Source organism: Rhipicephalus microplus, chromosome 4, assembly GCF_043290135.1.
Source record: "Rhipicephalus microplus isolate Deutch F79 chromosome 4, USDA_Rmic, whole genome shotgun sequence".
NCBI lineage: Eukaryota > Metazoa > Arthropoda > Arachnida > Ixodida > Ixodidae > Rhipicephalus > Rhipicephalus microplus.
The window spans coordinates 85,107,855-85,127,695 of record NC_134703.1 but is presented as its reverse complement, the minus strand read 5'-3'; positions in this window follow the sequence as shown (position 1 = coordinate 85,127,695).

Sequence of the window (19,841 nt, the reverse complement as noted above, 5' to 3'; positions counted from 1 at the left end):
CCACAGAGCCCACTGGGTCTCGAAAATGTATTCGATAAAGTTCCTATGCAGATGTAATATTGGCGCAAGTTTTAGGTGTGTTGTGTCGATGCCAGAACATAATACCTGTGAAACAAAAAATATTAGTGTGCAATGCTCTTTTTTCTTCACATTTACACTATTGTCATCTGGTCTGGTCTACAAGCTTTAAAGAATCTCAAAAGAACCTGGTCGGGTTACAAAAAATTGCCTTGCGATGAATTGAAGGTGTATCCTATAACGCACACACTGCTTTAATATTCGCAAACTATAGAATTTCAAGAATTACCTGTTATTACGAATACCAGCTTCTGTCAACTTTTAAATCGGAAATATGCAGAGGAAGTATCTTTTCACGCACCTTGGCCACCTTGCAACTAAATCCTGCCAGTCGCGTTACTCGCTGTACGGAGACTTGGCACGTACCTTGTCCTCGTACAAACTATGGATTTGAAACACTACGTTACCGCCTTCCAAGTGTGATGAACAAATAGAAACTAACAACTGATAATCTGCGTATATTGTCCAAATCTGAAATGTTAAATCAGATGTGCTTATTGTGTTGTAAATAAATGTTGGGTGATTTCTGTAATGGTTATTCAGCTTTTATTTTTTCATAATTGCTTTGTTATGAATATTTTTGTATGTATTTCAGAGTTGTCATTCTATTATTTGCTATCATGGGCCACATGCGTGTTTGTTTTTGTATTGTCGCTTTCCGCTGCCTGTAATTTTTGTAATTTTTGTGAATTTGTAGTTCACAATTTTTCTGGGTGAAGGGGCCAGTCAAGCTGTGAAATGCAGCTTTTTTACCCTTCGCACTAAACCACGTATACAGTGTATCTTCGTGTACTTGTCACGTGATTGAATAAACTCAAACTCAAACTCCACGCCAATTCTGGTTGCAGCGCTGGCTATATTTATTTTTATTTATTTATTTATTGCATACTGCCAGCCACTTCTTGGTGGCCAAGGCAGGAGTGATACAAACTTTCATACTTGCAGCCACATATAACACTACACTTCACGGCGCAGAAATAAAATCACCACATAACAGGTTTGCGTGGAACATGGATACTCGGGTTACAGGAGCAACACAAGAGCGGTATCGAAAATACAATCCAAATTTCGTTCCTAACACGAAGTGTAAAAACATCATTAGAAGAATTGAAATCTGCACATACGACCAGACAGCTTTTACTACAAACAGGCAGTGGCAGCTGATAAGAATGCGTCGGGCACTGCGATGCTGGTGATGTCATGAGGTAGTTCATTCCAGTCGGTAATTGTTCGTAGAAAGAATGAATATCTCCGAGAATTTGTTTTTCTAAGCGGCACCACTATGGTGTTATCATGCTTGTACCGAGTTTTTCGCGATGTATTGCACTGCATGTAAGTGTTAAAGGCGAGTCCTGAGTGTCCGTTGACTATGTTATAAAGGAATTTTAAGCGATGTAGCTTTCTACGGGACTCCAATGTGGGAAGAGCGGATCCATTACGGAGTTCAGTGACTGAACAGTGTAGACTGTACGCGTGGTACATAAACCGAAGGGATTTATTTTGGACTCGTTCTAGTAAGTATATTTCTGTTTGTGTGTGAGGATCCCATACAACGTCAGCATGTTCCAACAATGGGCGTACCAATGTAGTGTATGCGACTAGTTTTGTTTTGCTGGTGCAGTGCCTCATGTGATGCTTTAAGAACCACAATCGCCGCAGTGCTTCTGATGTTATGCCTTCGATATGAGTTTTTCAGCTCAAATTAGAAGTGATTGTCAGACCAAGGTATTTGTACTGGTTAACGGTTGTTATAGCAGTGTTGTTTAACATGTAAGTGAATTCCGAGGGTTTTTTTTTACGTGTTATGGTCATCTTGACGCACTTTGCTATGTTGAGGCTCATTTTCCAGGAGTTACATTATGCTGTAATAACCGATAAGTATTCATTTAGGGTGGCGTGATCTGTTCTTGATTGAATGGGCAGGTACGCAACGCAGTCATCCACAAAAAAAAACGACACTGCGCAGTAGATTCGGAGGACATGTTATTTAGATAAACTAAAAATAAAAGTGGTCCTAGGACAGAGCCCTGTGGTACCCCAGAATGCACGGGAGCGGAAGAAGAATTTTTATCTGCTATCCGAACGTGTTGGTGTCGGTGGGATAGATAACTATAAACCATCGAAGAATTCTTTCATTGGTTATGATTCAGCGAATTTAAACATCAAATGGGAATGGGAAACTCGGTCGAAAGCTTTTTTGAAGTCTAAAAAAATCGCATCAATTTGTCCGCCTTTGTCAAGTGTTTTTAGAAAGTCATCACTAGTGTGAATTAACTGTGTGGTGGTTGAAAAGCCTTGCCGGAAACCGTGTTGGTTTGGGGAAAAAATGGTTACTCTCCAGAAATGAACTTAAGTATTTGAAAAGGAAGTGTTCCATAACCTTGCCGGCTGTACATAACAACGAAATAGGGCGGTAGTTTTTCACGTCATATTTATCACCTAATTTATGACTGGGTACCAATTTACCCTTCTTCCAATCTACTGGAACTTCGCCTTGTAACAGGCTTTCCCTGAATATTAAGCCTAAGTATTTGGAACACCACTCGGCGTACCGATAAAGAAAAGCATTAGGTATTTCATCCGGCCCAGCCAATTTTTTTGTGTCAAGATGAAGTAGAGCTGACAAGATGCCTTCATCTGTTATAATCAAGTCTGGCAGTTCGAGATTGTTTGCGTGGAAATCAGGAGGGGTGTCACCCGTTCGCAAAAAAAAAAAACAGAAGAGAAGTAGTCGTTAAATGCTGTCGCTATGCAGCTGGCATCAGTCACGTCCGCGTCCTTGGTTTTAATTTTTGTCACTTTCACTTTTTTGTCGGAGAGGTGCATCCAAAATTTTCTTGGATTGGTTGTGAGAAAGTTGTGCATTTTTACGTTGAAGAAATGAAATTTGGAGCTTTTAATCTTGTTGCGCAGTTCGGCGCGGAGGCTCGTCAGAGCAGCACTACGTGGTTGTGTTTTTGAGCGTGACCGGCGTTTTATCTTGCGTTTTAGATGGAGTATTTCGCGCGTAATCCAAGGACTACGGCCGTGTATTTTTTTCACTTACTCCGGAACGAACGAACTTATACATTTGTGAACGGTTGTCTTAAAGTGCAACCATAGCTGGTTAACGTCACAACGATTATGAAGATGTTTGTTGGAAATATTGTCATACTCCTCCTCTAGGAGGTCCAAAATACTTTCGTCCGAAGCAGTATTAAAATTGAGGAATCTACATACTTGGGTAGCCGAGGGAGTACACAACATGTTGGTTTTAAATATTACTAGTTCGTGGTCCGATATACCTTGTACAACTTCAATTGTGTTGTTAAACTTGCAAATAGACTCAGAAACAAAAATAAGGTCCAGAATCGAACTCGTGCCTGCAGTGACACGCGTAGGAGGTTTTACAAGTTGCGCCATGCTACAGGAAAACGATATATCAAGTAGCAATTCGGAGTGCTGGCAGGGTGTTATAACGCAAAAGTGATCCCAGTTTATTTTTGGCAGATTTAAATCACCTCCTACAAGAATGTGGGTATAACGTTTGCTTTGTTCGAGCAAAAAATCTTGCAAAGCTTCGAGTACCGCTATATCGGAATTGGGCGGCCTGTAGACAGCGCCAATGAGCATGCTCAAATTTTTATGCCGAAGAACTATCCAAGTCATTTCGACGCACGTCCCGTGCGACAAAACCTTAAAATCCATGCCCTTTTTCAGCACTATCGCTACACCGCCCCCCTTTGCACCTCGGTCGTGACGAACGATTTCATGAGAGCTGGGAATTACTGCCGAGTCGGGAATGTCATTTGGAAGCCATGTTTCAGTAAGGATTGTAATGTCGAGATCATAAGCAATGAGGACGCTTTTTAGATCGACCGATTTGTTGACGACACTTCGAGCATTCATGTTTATTACAGAAAATGTTGACGGGACCGCGTGAGAAAGTGGAGCCGGTAGCGTTCGTCGATGCTCCAGATTGCTGCTTTGTTGCTGTCACTGCACAGCTACCGGAACCCTTGAGTTCAGTGAGTCATCCCACCGATAAAGCTTGCCGTTAACTTTGATCTTGTCAAAGGTCAAAGCAACTTTTGTTCCACTACTCCGTTCTTCTCGTGCGCTCGCCCATAGCTTTTTTCGTATTTGTTGAACTCGAGGCAAAAAGTCTTCCGAAATGCTGAACTCTGTGCCTTTTGGCTAAGGTACTCGGCTGCTGACCCGCAGGTCACGGGTTCGAATCGCGGCTGCGGCGGCTGCATTACCGATGGAGGTGGAAATGTTGTAGGCCCGTGTGCTCAGATTTGGGTGCACGTTAAAGAACCCCAGGTGGACTAAATTTCCGGAGCCCTCCACTACGGCGTCACTCATAATCATATGTTGGTTTTGGGACGTTAAACCCCACAAATCGAATCTGTGCCTTTTAGGTTACCGCAGTTCTTTAGAATCCTAGTTTTGTCACTTCCGTCAACTAGCTTCAGAATGACTGGCCGGCACTTGTTTGCCACTGGCTTGCCAATCCTGTGAATGCGCTCGATGGCGACATTTGGCACCTGAATTATGTCTTCCAAGATGCCCTTTGCCACTTGTTCACCAAGAGGCTGATAAGCATCGTTTTCTTCTGTCACGCCAAAAATAAGCAAGTTATTTCGTCGACTGCGGTTTTCAAGGTCGTCGATTTTTTTTGTCAGCCCGTCTACTTGTTTTTGTAGGTCATCTACCTTGGTTGTGTTGGAAGCGACAGTTTGAGAAAGGTCGTCTAGCTTTTTTTTCGATACTGGTCAGCGTATCAACCGTTTTACTTAATTGTTGGTTGACTGCGCTCGAACTGTCTTTCAGCTCGCGAATATCATTGATAATCGTTTCCAGCATTGCTTCTGTTGTGGGGTCCGGATTAGGCTCAACATCACCACACGACGACAATAAGTCAACCAGACATTCATAAATGGCACAGTACTCAAGAAGCAATGACCGTGGGCACGGCAGAAGCACAAGGCAAACATTGTCGTCTCGATAACATGAAAGATTGCGATCGTCTCTCACCTGTACGAAAAACAGGAACGGATTCCTGAGCAACATATTCGAAGAGCTTCCGCCGTGCCCACTGGTGAAGATGGCCCGGTCCAAGCGATTTATACTCTCTTCCATCGCTGACGTAATCGACGTCGTGCTGAGCTGCGCAGCTGGTTGGGGTAGCCAAAAGCGCATGCCCAGGAGTTCGTCGCTGAGGCAGCATTTTGAAGAATCCATGTTCCAGCTGCCACGGTGCCAATCTTCGTTGTTGTTCGGGAGAGCGCTGCACTCCGCCTGCCCGTGACTGGTGGATGAAGCGAAGACCACGGCCTGTACGAAAAACAGGAACGGGTTCCTGAGCAACATATTCGCAGAGCTTCCGCCGTGCCCACTCCGAAGTACGTACAGAAGTACGTATCTAATGTTCATTAAATATAATTTAATGAACATTAGATACGTACTTCTGTGATGCAGGCGTCACGTCGGTTTCGCCTCAATTGCATAATTAGGTGCCATCTACTGAAAGTAGTATACGTAGCACTATCAAGGGGGGCTACCACGCTCGCAAGGCTAAGCGCCCTACATATAACATTACCACAACCAATTTTGGCAGTACCCATGTAGCTGCTGGTGTTGTTACGCAACCGTAAACAACTGGTTGTATCAATGATATTCGACTTTTCAACCTATGTCAGTGCGTAGATATTGGCATATGTCTAGCGTTATTTCGCCACAACAATTGCAAGCGGTTGCACCAACATAAATTACTGTTTCTTTAGCTATTTCTTCTAATATATAATACTGTATCTGGTTTTATGTTCTGAAACCGCGATAAGATAATGAGACGTTGTAGAGGAGGGCTCCGGAAAATTTGGCCATCTGGTGTTGTTTAACATGCACTGTCACCACAGAACTTAAGGGCCTCAATCATTTTAACTCTCACGAAATGCGACCACTGAAACAGAGTTAAAACACACGACTTTCGAATGGGTAGCTGGGCACCGTAGCTACTAATTCACCGCACATGACTATCTGTTACTTCTGCCGCTTCTGTACTTGCCTGTGACTTTTCTAATGCAGTGAGACGGCCACAAAAAAAAGTATGAATATTTGACCCTCAAAGGTTGCGATTGGACCCCACTGCGCCGCGCTGAAAATGTCACGGCTGCTTCCACGTATCGTCTTTCACAGCGACTACTCTTCGTGCAACAGCTCGTCGTCGTTCAGTGTTTGGAAGCTGGCCATTGGAACTGCGGCCGTTGAACAACTCTATGTCCCATCCGGGCTGCGACATGTGGAATTACTAATGCTTAGGTTTCCAGTGCACAGCTGGGACTGCTTGTCGGCGAATATACAAAAAAAGAAACGTAAGTGCAGCCTTGAAGTGGTTTTTTTTCTTATAGCAGGTTCTCCCCATTTCGCCAGACCTAAATGAAAAAATCTGACCAAGACGCAACCAACTTCTTGGAAGCTATTATTATTTTGTGCACCAGCGCCAGAATAAAGTAAAATACGCTTCTATTGCAGAAAATTTTTAAATTTAAAAAATTAAATAAACTTGACGTAGTGTCAAAGGGGCAGTTGTGCGGAACGTCAGTATGACGAGAGTGGGGTTTCTGTTATTTTTTCTGCTTTTTCTGGCTGACCAGCGCAAACATGGTATTTTTGGTACCTGGAAATTGAAAGTGCAAGTAAGGCCTACTAGTTTTTTTAGTCTTTGAAATTAAAAAAAATTACCTTACGTTTACTGCTGTAAGATAATACGTTGTTTCTTCAATACAGCCGTCTGTCGCTTCGGCATACGTACTACAAGACTATATAACAAAACTACAACAATTAAGAAAAAAAATCTGTGTATTTTTACTGCTCATCTTGATCCTATTCTACCAGTATCACGATACTTGGGAGTTCAACACTTATTTCAACATGGCGTCATAGACTATACTGTGAGCTACCAAGTAGCCTACAATAACTTCCTTTCCTTCCTCCACAGTCACGCCAGTTGCAAGCAATACCCGTATTAGATATCCGCAGGTAGCTGTGCTATATCTGATACGGGGGTTATTATGTAACAAACACTTCAACGGCCCAGGCTGTTGAATGGTGTCGTAAGCTGTCATTGGTTTGCGTAACGCAGGCAAATCCACGTACTGCATAACCACCTGTAGCATATACTGTGCGTGCGTTCGCGCTAAGTGAAAGTCTTCATCCTCTTGTTCTTCGAGTGACTTTTTCACTGTGACAAGTACACTTCAGGGGTGTGAGCTGTTGTATATTATCGTATGCTATAGTCGTTTGACGTACGCAGGAAAAATCGCGTATAAAAACAGAAAGGACAGAAGCAAGCGACAACAGAAAAAGAGAGAAAGAAAAGAAAAAAAAGAACTAAATAAAAATATAAATGGAAAGAAATTAGTTGGAAAAGGGAAAAAGAATGTATGTGAGGTGGAAAGAAGACGAAAACAGAATAGAAGACAGCATTTTTTTCAGGCTCGACAGTACCACCGTGATGCAGCATTACTTTCTTTTTCCTGAGTTTTCAAAGGGTGCATGTATCACTTCAAGACAGTGATTCGCAATTCATGACGTTTTACGCTTGGGCGAAGCGTTCGCATACAGCCCGTGAATGGTGAGCTTTTTCAAGTTCCTGGGATTGAACATGTTGCAACACTTTTTCCTTTTCAGAAAAATAAGCTTATATTCTTGATCGCCAATATAAACGTTCTGCTGGTAGTCAGCGCATAAATCTGTCGGTTCTTTAGATGTCTTTTTGCATTTTTTGCACTCTTTTCAGTTTTGTGACACTAAGCCGAATAATTAGGTCATTCCTGTTAATGCTAGAGTGTTTAGTACCTAACCATCGCTGCAACCATGTCCCGCATGAATCTTCCCTAAGGGCTGCGTACGGGCACACTCCCAACCTTCCTCAAAAGTCAAGGGAAGCAAATGCGGCAACAACGGGCTCAGCAGAAAGTTGCGTTCGACCACGTGAACCACGGAGGCAGCGTTATTATAATACCTCGACCAGCGCAATGCCAGAGGCGGTGCGCGCACAATGCCACAATACCGCGAGCACGCTCCAATCAGAAATGGGGAATGACAAATCGCGTCTTCTGTCATGGCGAGGCGCCGGCCGTTGTCGATGTCGTCCATAAGTCTCTACGTTACAGACGCTTAGAACGAGTTGGCGGGGAATGCAAGCCTGTTTTTTTATCCTTCTCGCTCAGACCACTTCTCATTCTGGATCGAGCAGGAGATGAAATCGAAACACGACTTGAGAGCCATTTCGCCCTTTCATACCGGTGCAACGCCCCCTCCGCCTCCCGATTGACGTTCTTGTATCCTAGCTTTATCCTCATTGCACGCTTTAGCTTGCCACCCCTTCCCCCCTCCTGCCCTTTCCGTATTGAAGTAATAAAAGTAAGCAAGCATATGGGAAGGAATAGGCAGTTGCGTGCAGGAGGTGAATTGGAAAAACAACGATCTCATTTTTCTTTTCCCGCCTTTTGCAAATTGCAGCGTCACCAAATCGGACCCCCGTGGTAAGCAAGCCAGCATCCGACGACGGGAACATTTCAACAGCTGGGTTCAGCTGCTGGGTAGGCATGTTCTCGCACCGGCAAGCTATACCTTACGTTTTTGTGCGCCTTCGCTATTAATACTAAAGGTAAAATTTATCAATTACGGCCAAACATATTAATAGAAGAAAAAGCATTGTAGAGTGATCAAAATGACAAGCAAAGAGTTATATAAACTTGAAAAAAAAATAGTCGAAAAGATATGCAACATATGCAGGAAAAGGGCACATTGGCACTCGTTGACGCGGACTAATATAAGAAACAGCTAGAGCGCAACGAACAAAAAGAAAACACGTGCTATATTGGACCGAGTGGGCTCAGAGTGTGGTAACTCGGCGCTGGCGAGCAGAGACAGTTTCTTCGTCCAGGAAGTCCGCATTGGAAGTCGTTTCACCGACTGTCCAGTGCGTAGAGAATAAGTCAGAAACAATTTGACGCCAGTGAGAATTGGTACGGCCAAACTCTCTTAGAATCAGGAACCCTTTCGGTGTTCAAATGTAGTTGAACTGATGGAAAGCATCCTGACGCATCGCCTCTTTCGTGCTCTCCCGGGTTGTATCCTTTCTAGACCGCGGTTCCTTCGTCATGTCTTTTTATTTATTTTGTGTTTGTTTGAGGTGAAGGAGGACATTGGTGTTGGGGCTGGATTTATTTTTTCTGTGTCTCGGGCGAAGGTTTTGCAGCCAGAAATTTTCAGGAAGCGCATCCTAGCAAAAAGTCTAAAACATTGGGTTTATATCTGCACATCAGTACTTTAACATTCCTCAATGCTAAAGTTGAGAGAGTCCTGTGTGTGCCGTGTCTCAGTATAGAAGCTTGTCAAGTGCTACTAACTGTATACGCGCGTAATGCTTTACGAATAGTATGCAGTTGGTTCATGTGCATTGTGTGAAATATAACCGCAAGGACCACAATCTTTTAACCAAGCGAAGGCCTCCTTGTGAGAATGTGTACACCTTGACACATCGAGCCTAAAATAGGCAATTCAACAGGACAAACTGCATTGTTGACCACAATACGAAGTCAAGAAAACTGATAAGAGAACGTGTGCACAAAAATAACTTAGTTCGAAAATTCAGCGCGCGTACTGTTTAGACAGCGCCTGAAGAGGTAGCTGCTATGCTAACATCGTATTGCGTGTAGGCTTTTATTTTTTTGTCAGGTTCAGTGAGTCGTATGCAAGATCTCAGCGAAAAGCACTTCAACTCCCCTCTCCTTCTTAACTAGTTGTACTACTAACGCTGTCAGTGAAGTGATGCACAGCTAATTGAGATGATTGTTATAAAGTATGTTCATCTTTCTCTTCTATGTACTGCCCTGATTCGCATCGTCTACTTCAAGCCCTTGGCAGTTGTGAATGCCGTGGCCAACTACGTCATTAACTGTTTTGCATCAAAGTTATGAAGCCACAATCAGCAATTAGGCTGCCATTGTTACCCGACAAATAAATTGGGTGCCTGTGGTCACCAAAATGACGACACGATGGCAGAAAGGCTACTGGTCATTCGTAATTCGCCAGAAATGCGCTGGCTGCGTTTTTTGTGACGTGTGCGACCATGTTCGATTCAGTCTGGACGTTGTGGGTGTCAAATCCTTTACCTGGAAATCTTTTACCTGGCTTGTCTACCTCTCGCTTGTGTACTTAGGCCCACCTTTGCGCTCAACAGTGCTAAGGCACCACCAGGAATCGTCTTCGAGGCTAACAGGTGTTAAATTAACCTTTATGTACATGTGAGCATTGTGCTTGTATGTATGCGTGTATATGCATGCATGCAAAATTAAGAAATTTTTTAGGGAAAGAATTTTACCCCCTCCCCACTCCAAAAAAATAGTCTCCCATCATCTCTAACAAGGAGTAATAAATATTTAAGCTGTAGAGAAGATACCCAAAAGCTGACAAAATTGATGGCCAAGCAGCAAAATTTGTATCATTGAACGCGTTTATTGCTAAAAAAATAAAGTGAGCGGGTCAGTTCCAGAACATTAAAAATATTTATGAACCATGTCTTGGAAAGTTTTCTTTTTCTAGAGATAATGCGCTATTCCTTCGTGCAAAAACACTTTCTAAATGGTGTGACGCGAACTCGCTGCCAAACGCATTTTGAATGTTTTAATAAGTACGTCGAGGTTACTTTATTGTGTTGCGTCGAGCTTTTGACCGTCGTATATAAAGGGGGGGGGATAATTGGGCGTACTAATAAACTCTTTCATTAGTCTAATTATTCACGGCCCTAATGTCTTGCTCCACCAGCAGGCTAATTGAGATTTCTTTTTACAGTGCTGCAGCTCCCAGGCGCCCGTTCCATGCGTAGAGTGGCGCACCATCCCTGTTGCCGTTGGTGACATAGCCAATAGAGACAAAAAATTAACTGACAGCCATGTTAAAATTCAATAGGAAAATGCACCGTGGATCAAATTTGATTTCAACATAGGTCCTCTGCGTGGTAAAATATTCTATCGCAGAACCACGCTGGTGCGTGAAGCTATATTACAAAAAGGCCCTCTAGTGATGTTGTTTGGAACAAATCGCTTTAACCTATTGAATATGGCGCGGCAGAAGAACAAAATAACTACTAGTCATCACACAATATCATTCGCGCGACGAATGTGTGTGTCAATCCTTCTCACCTACTGCAAATTACTTAGCCATAATTCTTCATCATCACCCACACACCGCATTAACAAAGTGCACATGGCATCTTTAGTAAAACTTGCAGCTGTGCGAGTTGGTTCATATTTAAGGGTAAACGTATGTGTGCAAATGAAGACAAGGACACAGAAAAGATTCGACAGGAACAAGCCCAAACCAGTCTTTTTCGCAGGCTTTACTGAACCAGATTTCTACTACAACGGGGCTATTCGTCGATGTTTTGTCCGCTCTTTTGTCGTCAACCTTCAACCTCTTGGTGAGCCACATAATCACGACCACATGCCGATCAAGATATTTTACGTTCTGTCTAAGACAAAGAATTGTTTGTGCTAGCCCCTGTTTTAACTTTTCTGTGTCGTTGTCTTCATTTGCATGCACCAGTTTACCTTGAAACATGATTCCCAACGGAGGTGTACCAGGCGTTTCGCTTATTCACAAAGAAAGAAAAAATGGGGCAGCGGGTTCCACTGAGTAGTATTGAAAATTGGGCCAGTTGGTAATGATTCATTGTTCTAGGTAAACAGTGCGAAAAACGAAGACAGAGAAATAGGAAGACATAGGAGGAGTGGTCTCCTGTGTGGGTGCCACACTACATCACTGCAACTATCACGTCTGGGGCAGTGAATAGCATTCGGAAAGCAAAAAACTTGAAAACAGATGGTCTTACCGCTGCACGAAGCTGGGTTCAGAATTTAGATTAGGCAGTTTCGTAATCAATGGGGAATCGTTCAACGTCATGAGCTTCAATACTGCATTGCGTCATCGACTACTCAGTTGGTGAATAATACGTTGTTGGGGATTGCGAGAACTCATAAAATCGAGAACATGTCCTCCAGCAGACCGGTTGGTGGTAGATTCTAATATAACCTCGTAACGACTGCATTTGAGCGAGTAGGTTCTGCTTTAAAAGTCGCCTTTGAAATCACTCCACCTAACCTTATCCTCCCTGCCGTTCTTTTCTCCCTATTTTCTTCACTTCCTTCCATTTCTCTCTGTGCCCCCCTTTTGTGTATAGTCCCATGGAACGTTTAAGATGTGAGTGACTCAGTGAGTGAGTGAGTGAGCGTGAAAAAAAAAGCAATGTTGAGGCTGCTCGCTATTGCCTGGAGTTAGACTATTTTTTTGTGTTCTCAAATATTGTTTAAAAAGATAGGTTCAATTGACTAACTTTTCAAGAAACGAATATGAAGAAAAATTCAATGAGAAAATTGTAGATTGGTTTGCCAAACACTCGATTAGACAGTTTTGAACTTTATATCTGTTGCGTATTAGCGGTTTTCTGCTAATTACAAATGCCCGTTAAATACAAAAAATACCACGTGACAAACCCGCTCGTGCGCTAGTGCGCACAATCATTCTAGTGCTTCCTAGCGTTCCGCGTACGAACTACCATAGCATTTGCCCCATTGTGCTGTCTTGGCAGGGTCGCAACGGTGGTGGTGGTGTTACGATGAACACGTTTTGCTATCGGCCACAAGAACAATTACCGCTGTGACTGCTTATTGCTGTCGTGAACTGGTGCGAGGGAAGCGTGGCGTTCATACGCGGAACGTTAGTAAGCACTAGAATCATCGTGCGCACTGACGCGCGAGGGGGGCTTGTCACGTGGTATTTTTTATTTCGCGGGCATTTGTAATTAGCAGAAAACCACTAATACGCAAAAGATACAAAGTTGAAAACTACCTACTTGCACGTTTTTCAAACCGATTTACAACTTTCTCGTTGGAATTTTTCATCCATCTTCGTTTCTCCAAAGTTGGTTAATTAACGAGACCTAATTAAACAATATTTGAGAACACAAAAATAGTTTCAATAACTGCAGGCAATTGTGAGCCAAGTTCATTTGCTTGCGTCATAATTATGTGTTCCGGCATACTTTTAAACTCAGGCTAAAGTTACCTGGGACACCCCGTAGAGACGCCGCTATCTGCTACACAATAATGTGTGCGTAAGAACGACGAAATTATCCCGTGTCTTGCCCACCCTGACCGCTTGTGGAACTACGCAACAAACGTTACGCTATAGTTGCTCGCTGTCGCGTAAAAGTTCCCATGAAAAACTCCCTGACCCCAACCATCGCCGCAAAGTTACGAAAACACACGATAAGCGCGCCAGCGAGTTTTTGTTGACTTCGTTTCACCAGTGCTTTTAGTATTGGTGGGGGAGCTGACGGCTGAAAAAAACGAGTGATGGCAGTCGCTCTTTTGCGCCGAGTTTAAATTGTACAAGCAGAGTTACTCTTGTGAGCTAAAGAAATAATTACTGAAACTTGAACACAAGGCGCCTGTTGTGCAGTAGTTTTGTAAGTGTCACGCACACTCTCTCCCATCATGTTTTCCGGAGCCTTGTGAGGGGGAGCGTACCACGACGGCTGTTACGAAGTTCTGCATGGGCAGCCTCCGTATTCCGCGCGTCGCTCGACAAACGCAGGAAGTGCCCGGAACTAGATGACTTGCACAGATGAGCGCTCGGCACGGGATCGCTACGAGCCTTCGAGCCTCCATGTCTCCTTCTTTATTTCGGCGCTGTGTTCCCAGACAACCACGCAACGCGCCACCGTTATAGGCCCTGCGCTGTACAAACTACGCCGAGACTCCTACTCTGCACCCAACTAGATCCGTCATCACTCACCTCAGCTGAGTATGAAAAAGCGAGGCTCACGGAGCTGACACATTCGCCCCGTTTTAACCACCCCACCCCCCCAACCACGAGGTTTGTTAGAGCGTATGCTTCGATATAGACAGGACAGAAAATATCTTTTTACTAAGACGCACGGACTCGCTCGTGTTATACATGACGCGCAGGAGGACCGCAAATGCGAAAAAAAAAAACCGAACAGCCTAATTTTTATCAATATGTGCTCAGAATATCAAGACAAGGAGTGGAAGTTTAGAGTGACTTAGATTTACTCGAAAGATGTGGAATTTAGTTGCCTCCGTAGTGACCATATTTTGTTCGAGGCGAAATGTCAGAGGCACTGAACTTTGATTTAGCAGCCCTATAAACACTACTAGGTGGTCCAAGCGTGCACCTCTCCTCCGGCGTCTGTCATAATCACGTCATGGATTTCCGACTTAGACCTACACTTATTAGTCTTCGTCTTCACGAAATAAACAATGTTATCAATTCATTGAAGTATGCATTGCGCAACCAATGAAATGACGAATGAAGTTCAATGCCCTCCTCATGTGCACTGCAGTTTCAAAATACGTTTCAACGTATCAAAATACGTTTGCTAGGCTGCGACCAAGTAACCGAAAATGATTGATATATTTGGAGGTGAAGAAAGCGTTGTAAGCTTGTCTTTGGTCATCCGATTATTCTAAAAATAAGCAGAAGGTAATATATATATATATACGTACTTTGTCAGCAAAACAATCATGAGCACACTCCGGGAGCACACACAGTCTACAGGTGGTCGCTCAGGCATGTTGACTTTAGGTAAAGTAGCAGAGCTTTAGTTGCTTTCTGCGCAACTGAGGCAGATGCCCAAGGTCCTAGAATCTTCTGCACACAAAATGGTCCGGGGTCAAGTCGATTCAAAACCATCTGTCGCTGGCATCGCTGTGTGTCGTAGCAAGCGCAGCTGCACAGGACGTGTTCGATGGTCTCTTCATCTCCGCAGTAGTCGCATGTAGGAGTGTCTGCCATACCAATGCGAAAGGAGTACACCTTTGTAAATGCAACACCCAACCAAAGGCGGCATAACAGTGTCGCATCGGAGCGGGAAAGTTGTGATGGTAGCTTTAGCTTGAGCGAAGGATCCAGTTCATATAATTGACACCTTTGGAAGCTGGTAGACGACCAGAACGTGCGTGTGAGATCTCGAGCCAGCAGGTAAAGTCTTGCTGCATCATTCCTTGATAGAGGAATCGGGATTACACGGGTTCCTTCATGGGCTGAGCGGGCTGCATCATCGGCTAATTGATTTCCGGTAATACCGATATGTCCAGGCAGCCATTGATATATAATATCATGCCCTCGTGCTAGAGCTTCATGATGGCAATGTCTTATATCTTGTACCAATTGGTCATGACTCCTCCTGTGCATGGCAGACTGCAAACTCTGAAGCGCTGCCTTCGAATCGCAGAATATGACCCATTTTTCTGGATGTTCTTGAACGAGATATTGTAAAGCAGCCCTTATAGCAGCAAGCTCTGATGCCGTAGATGTAGTCATATGCGACAACTTAAACTTGATTGTCATTGCTGCAGCCGGAATTACAGCGGCACCTGATGAGCTGGTGGACGAGACGGACCCATCAGTGTATATCTGCATTCGGTCTAAGTACAACTCATGTAATAATTGCAGTGTTGCTTGCTTCAATGCTACTCTGATGTGATTGCTTTTTTTTGATTCCCGGAATTTCTAGACGTATTTGCGGCTGGTCGAGGCATCACAAAGGACATGCCATTCTCGCAGCTGTCGTTTATCCTGATGGAATGCTGTTTAGGTGCTGGGCTATGACGTCTTAAAACGTAGCACGTGGTCTTCTGGAGGGTAGAAGGGCCAAGTGGTGGTCGGGGACACGGCTAGCATGTCGAATGTGCGATCTGAGGCAATCCACAACTCTATATGTCCTGAGCGGATGGTCTTTGGCAAGCATGATTGTGGCATAAGTAGAAGCGCATCGGGGCGGTCCTAGGCAGATACGCAGTGCCTGACCCTGCAAACTCTCCAATGAATGAGTATTGGATTTCCAAGTGTACCTTCTCATCTCTCTGCAACCTCTTTTCTCCCATTTATCTCTTCCCCAGTGCAGGGTAGCAAACCGGATGTGCGTCTGGTTAACCTCCCTGCCTTTCCTTGCATCTTTATCTCTCTCTCTTGTCAGCGCAACCACTCTAGCGAAATGGCTGGTAGTACATCAATTGCTCATGCGCCTAAATATTCGTCAGCTTATGAGACTTTACCGTATAAACTATCTGCACTTGGCTCTAGACTTGTCTTTTTTGCCCCTCATATTCGTTTTTTGTTGCATTTTAATTATGTGTTTGATAAACTACGTCCATGCACACCTTCATTTGTACCATTTCTTCATTCAGTGGTGAGATAAAAAATAAAGCATCTTGAGCTCAAAAGCGCTCGCATTGCCTCGACGTACTACAAATACAATAAAACGTATACAATAAAACGGCGTACTACAAATACAATAAAAAAATCAAGCAAGAGAGAAATGTTTATGCCTCCTTTCTTACTGGCCGCCTCGAAAGGCTTTCAAAGTGACAACTACCACATGCTTCTATTGGCACGAGTTGTAAGTGCTTCATTCTTATGTGTTCGAGTTACGTCCACCGTTACTGTTAGCACTGCTTGGCGAAGATTGCGTGGCAACACCTGAGAAGCTTTTCATTGTTCAAGATCATTCTGTCCAAATTACGTGCAGGACGCGAATGGTCAACTTTACTTCAGAGCTTAAACGCGCACCAGTGGAAAGGCCTAATGTTCCTTGCTGCATGTGTGAACGACAACATACCTCACCGTAGATTAACTTACTGATGGCCAACGCTGTGTTCATTGTCACCCGTATATTGCGCGCATTCCTTCGTTGTAATTTGTTTTTCCGTTGCTGGGCCACATGTTTGGCCAAATAAAGTTCAATCTAGAACATGCCGACTGCAGCCTTCGTCGATGCCACGACGCCGTTACAGTACTAAGAACTTGTACTAGTTAAGTTGGTTAACTTCTAAACCTTCGCTCGAAGATCGCAACTGAGATTAACCCAGCAGTAGACGCGTTTACACTCGTATACCAAAAAGCTCCAAATTCGAGTTTCGAAGTTCTCTGTTAGTAGGAATAGCACTGTTCCTTCCTCCTACAAAGCAACAGAGGCAACTTAAACCTGCGCTGAAAGGAGAGGTTATCTTCTGTGTAAACCCAGATCTATCAGCGTTACGAAATCTCCCCATTTATCTTCCAGTGGTTGTTCCAACTATGCTCACAGTAAGGCGATACTACTGCATCACAATACCTTTGCGCAATAGCAGCAATATTCGGCACTGTTGATGTTCAATACTTCGAGGAGCTCGGTTGAATGTGTTCAAAACAAGCCCCGCCATTCTCCATGAACCAGGTCCTAGCCAATGGCAATCAAAGGCAAAGCCCAGACGTTTGAATTTTATACTTTTCCCACGATACAATGTTCTGTGCGTCGTTATGCCGACCGATATACATCCGTCTGATGAATCAATTGCGAGTTGCCTTTGCAGAACAATATCTCTGTTTACCCGAAGCCTGCATGATGCGCGGGACAGGTTTGAAAGGGGTAGATTCGTGTCATGACAGCTACAACACTATAGATGAAAAGAACGGTAGAAAAGCAAAAAAAAAAAACTTAGGGGATGGCACATGCGGGGAAACAACAGAACTACTAGTACAAGGGAACTCTAATATAAAGCAAAACGGTCTGTTAACCACACACATCCTCTTCCCGTGACGATATATAGCAAAATATATCTTCTAAGTTACAAATTTTGCGTCCTTTTCCTTGTTCGGAGTTAATTTCTGTCGTTCTCGATGAGAAATTTTAACCAACAATTAACTTGGGCACGAGACACGCAGTGCTTTCGCCTTAAGTTCAACAGGGCAACCTCCATATTCCACATTGAAATGAATTACTGGCCAAAACTTTTTATCTTGTCAGTTACACCTTCATTATATTATGGTTGTTGGGCCACGTACTTTGGGAACCCAAGTTGTGCGAAGCATGCGGATGCATGGACATTAGCTTCACGCGCTAACAGCATGAACTGTGGTAGACTGAGGTGTTTTACTGGCACGTGATGGTGGTTACGCGCGCCTTTATCGCGAATACGCGTGCATCAGCGATGTCAGTTCATGTGTCCAAGGGCGAAATATGCGCGTCCAGTTTGACACCTCTTCAACTTTGGCTAAATAGCTGAGAAGTCTCAGCATCATTAGAAGTTTAGTTGTTACTATAACCGTTCGTTGTAGTGGTGATGAGAGGTCTACGTACACTGAGCATGACGTATAGTTTAGTTGCTCGAAATTGGTAAAGTATCTTATGTAAAGTGGTCAATGACACTTCCGTTCATCATCGTGAGCACGAGATCTTGAGAGTCTCTGTCTACATAAAAAAATTCACAACTTATCCATGGAGTGAATGATGATGAGTTGGGTGAAGCGTCCGTCTATGTGTTCATCCATCCACTCGTCCGTCTGTCCGTGCATCCGAATGAACGGGCAGATCGAAGCACGGACAGATGGGTGCATGGACGAACGTATACGCACTGACATATGAACGCACGGACGAATGCACGGACGGATGGGGTCAAACACGGACGGAAGCCTGAACGAATGAACGCACGGACGAACAGACAGAATGACGGAAGCACGGATGGACAGACTCTCAGTAGTGCACGCACAATGTGCGATAAGCGAGTAATCATTTTTAATAAGTGATCGAATCACTGATTGTATGAGTGGTGCAATCACTCAGACACGTGCATAGCAGTCTCCACTCGTGAAGTGACAATTCCGATTGGGCAACTGCAACCGCTCCACGGCACAGGCTCGTCGTAGAAATGGAAGGCAGCCAACTTCTGTACGTTTGCTGGAGACTCAAAGCTTAAGCTGTTTTACTGAATCGTTGTTACGTTACTGAGTTATTAAGCTCTGTAACTAGTACCAACGAAAGCGGTACACTAACCGTTAACAGGCGCACGTTGTCCATGTCTACAGCTCTATGAACATACCTAACTCCAAGCGCCACATCGAGCATGGAGCCTGGCATAACTGCCACCAAACGTGCACATCTCCCCTTCAGAACTACTAGATAATTGAGCAAAGCGATCAGCGCACCAACGCCTTGCATTAAAAATGAGGGAGACAGAGAGCAGTCGGAAGCAGCAAAGGCGCCATGACAACCCGGTGCAGGGACGAGTGGGTTAATTCACCACTATGATGCCGAACGCAAATGAGCGATGTGTATAGCATATGCGGGCATATATGGCGGTGCCTTCATCACAGAAGCCGATCGAAACGCACTTTACAAGAGCGCTGCGACTCCTCTAAATCTACTATCACTTTCTGCGCCTACCTTGCAAAAGTAGTAAAGTAAAAACCCAAGGAGAATCAGGATACTATAACGCTCTTGTGGCTCTTTATTGTTTGAGTGCATAGAGAAATTACACAAGATTCTACTGAAGAATCTCGTGATGAGGACCTACGTGTTATCGCTGTGTTGAGGTTTCTGATAAGCTCAACGCGCTCACGGAACCTTTTTACATTGTCCTTTGACCATGCACACTTTAAACGCGAAGCATTTCTTAGCGAACTACGGTGACAATGAGCGTATCTATCTATCTATCTATCTATCTATCTATCTATCTATCTATCTATCTATCTATCTATCTATCTATCTATCTATCTATCTATCTATCTATCTATCTATCTATCTATCTATCTATCTATCTATCTATCTATCTATCTATCTATCTATCTATCTATCTATCTGTCTGTCTGTCTGTCTGTCTGTCTGTCTGTCTGTCTGTCTGTCTGTCTGTCTGTCTGTCTGTCTGTCTGTC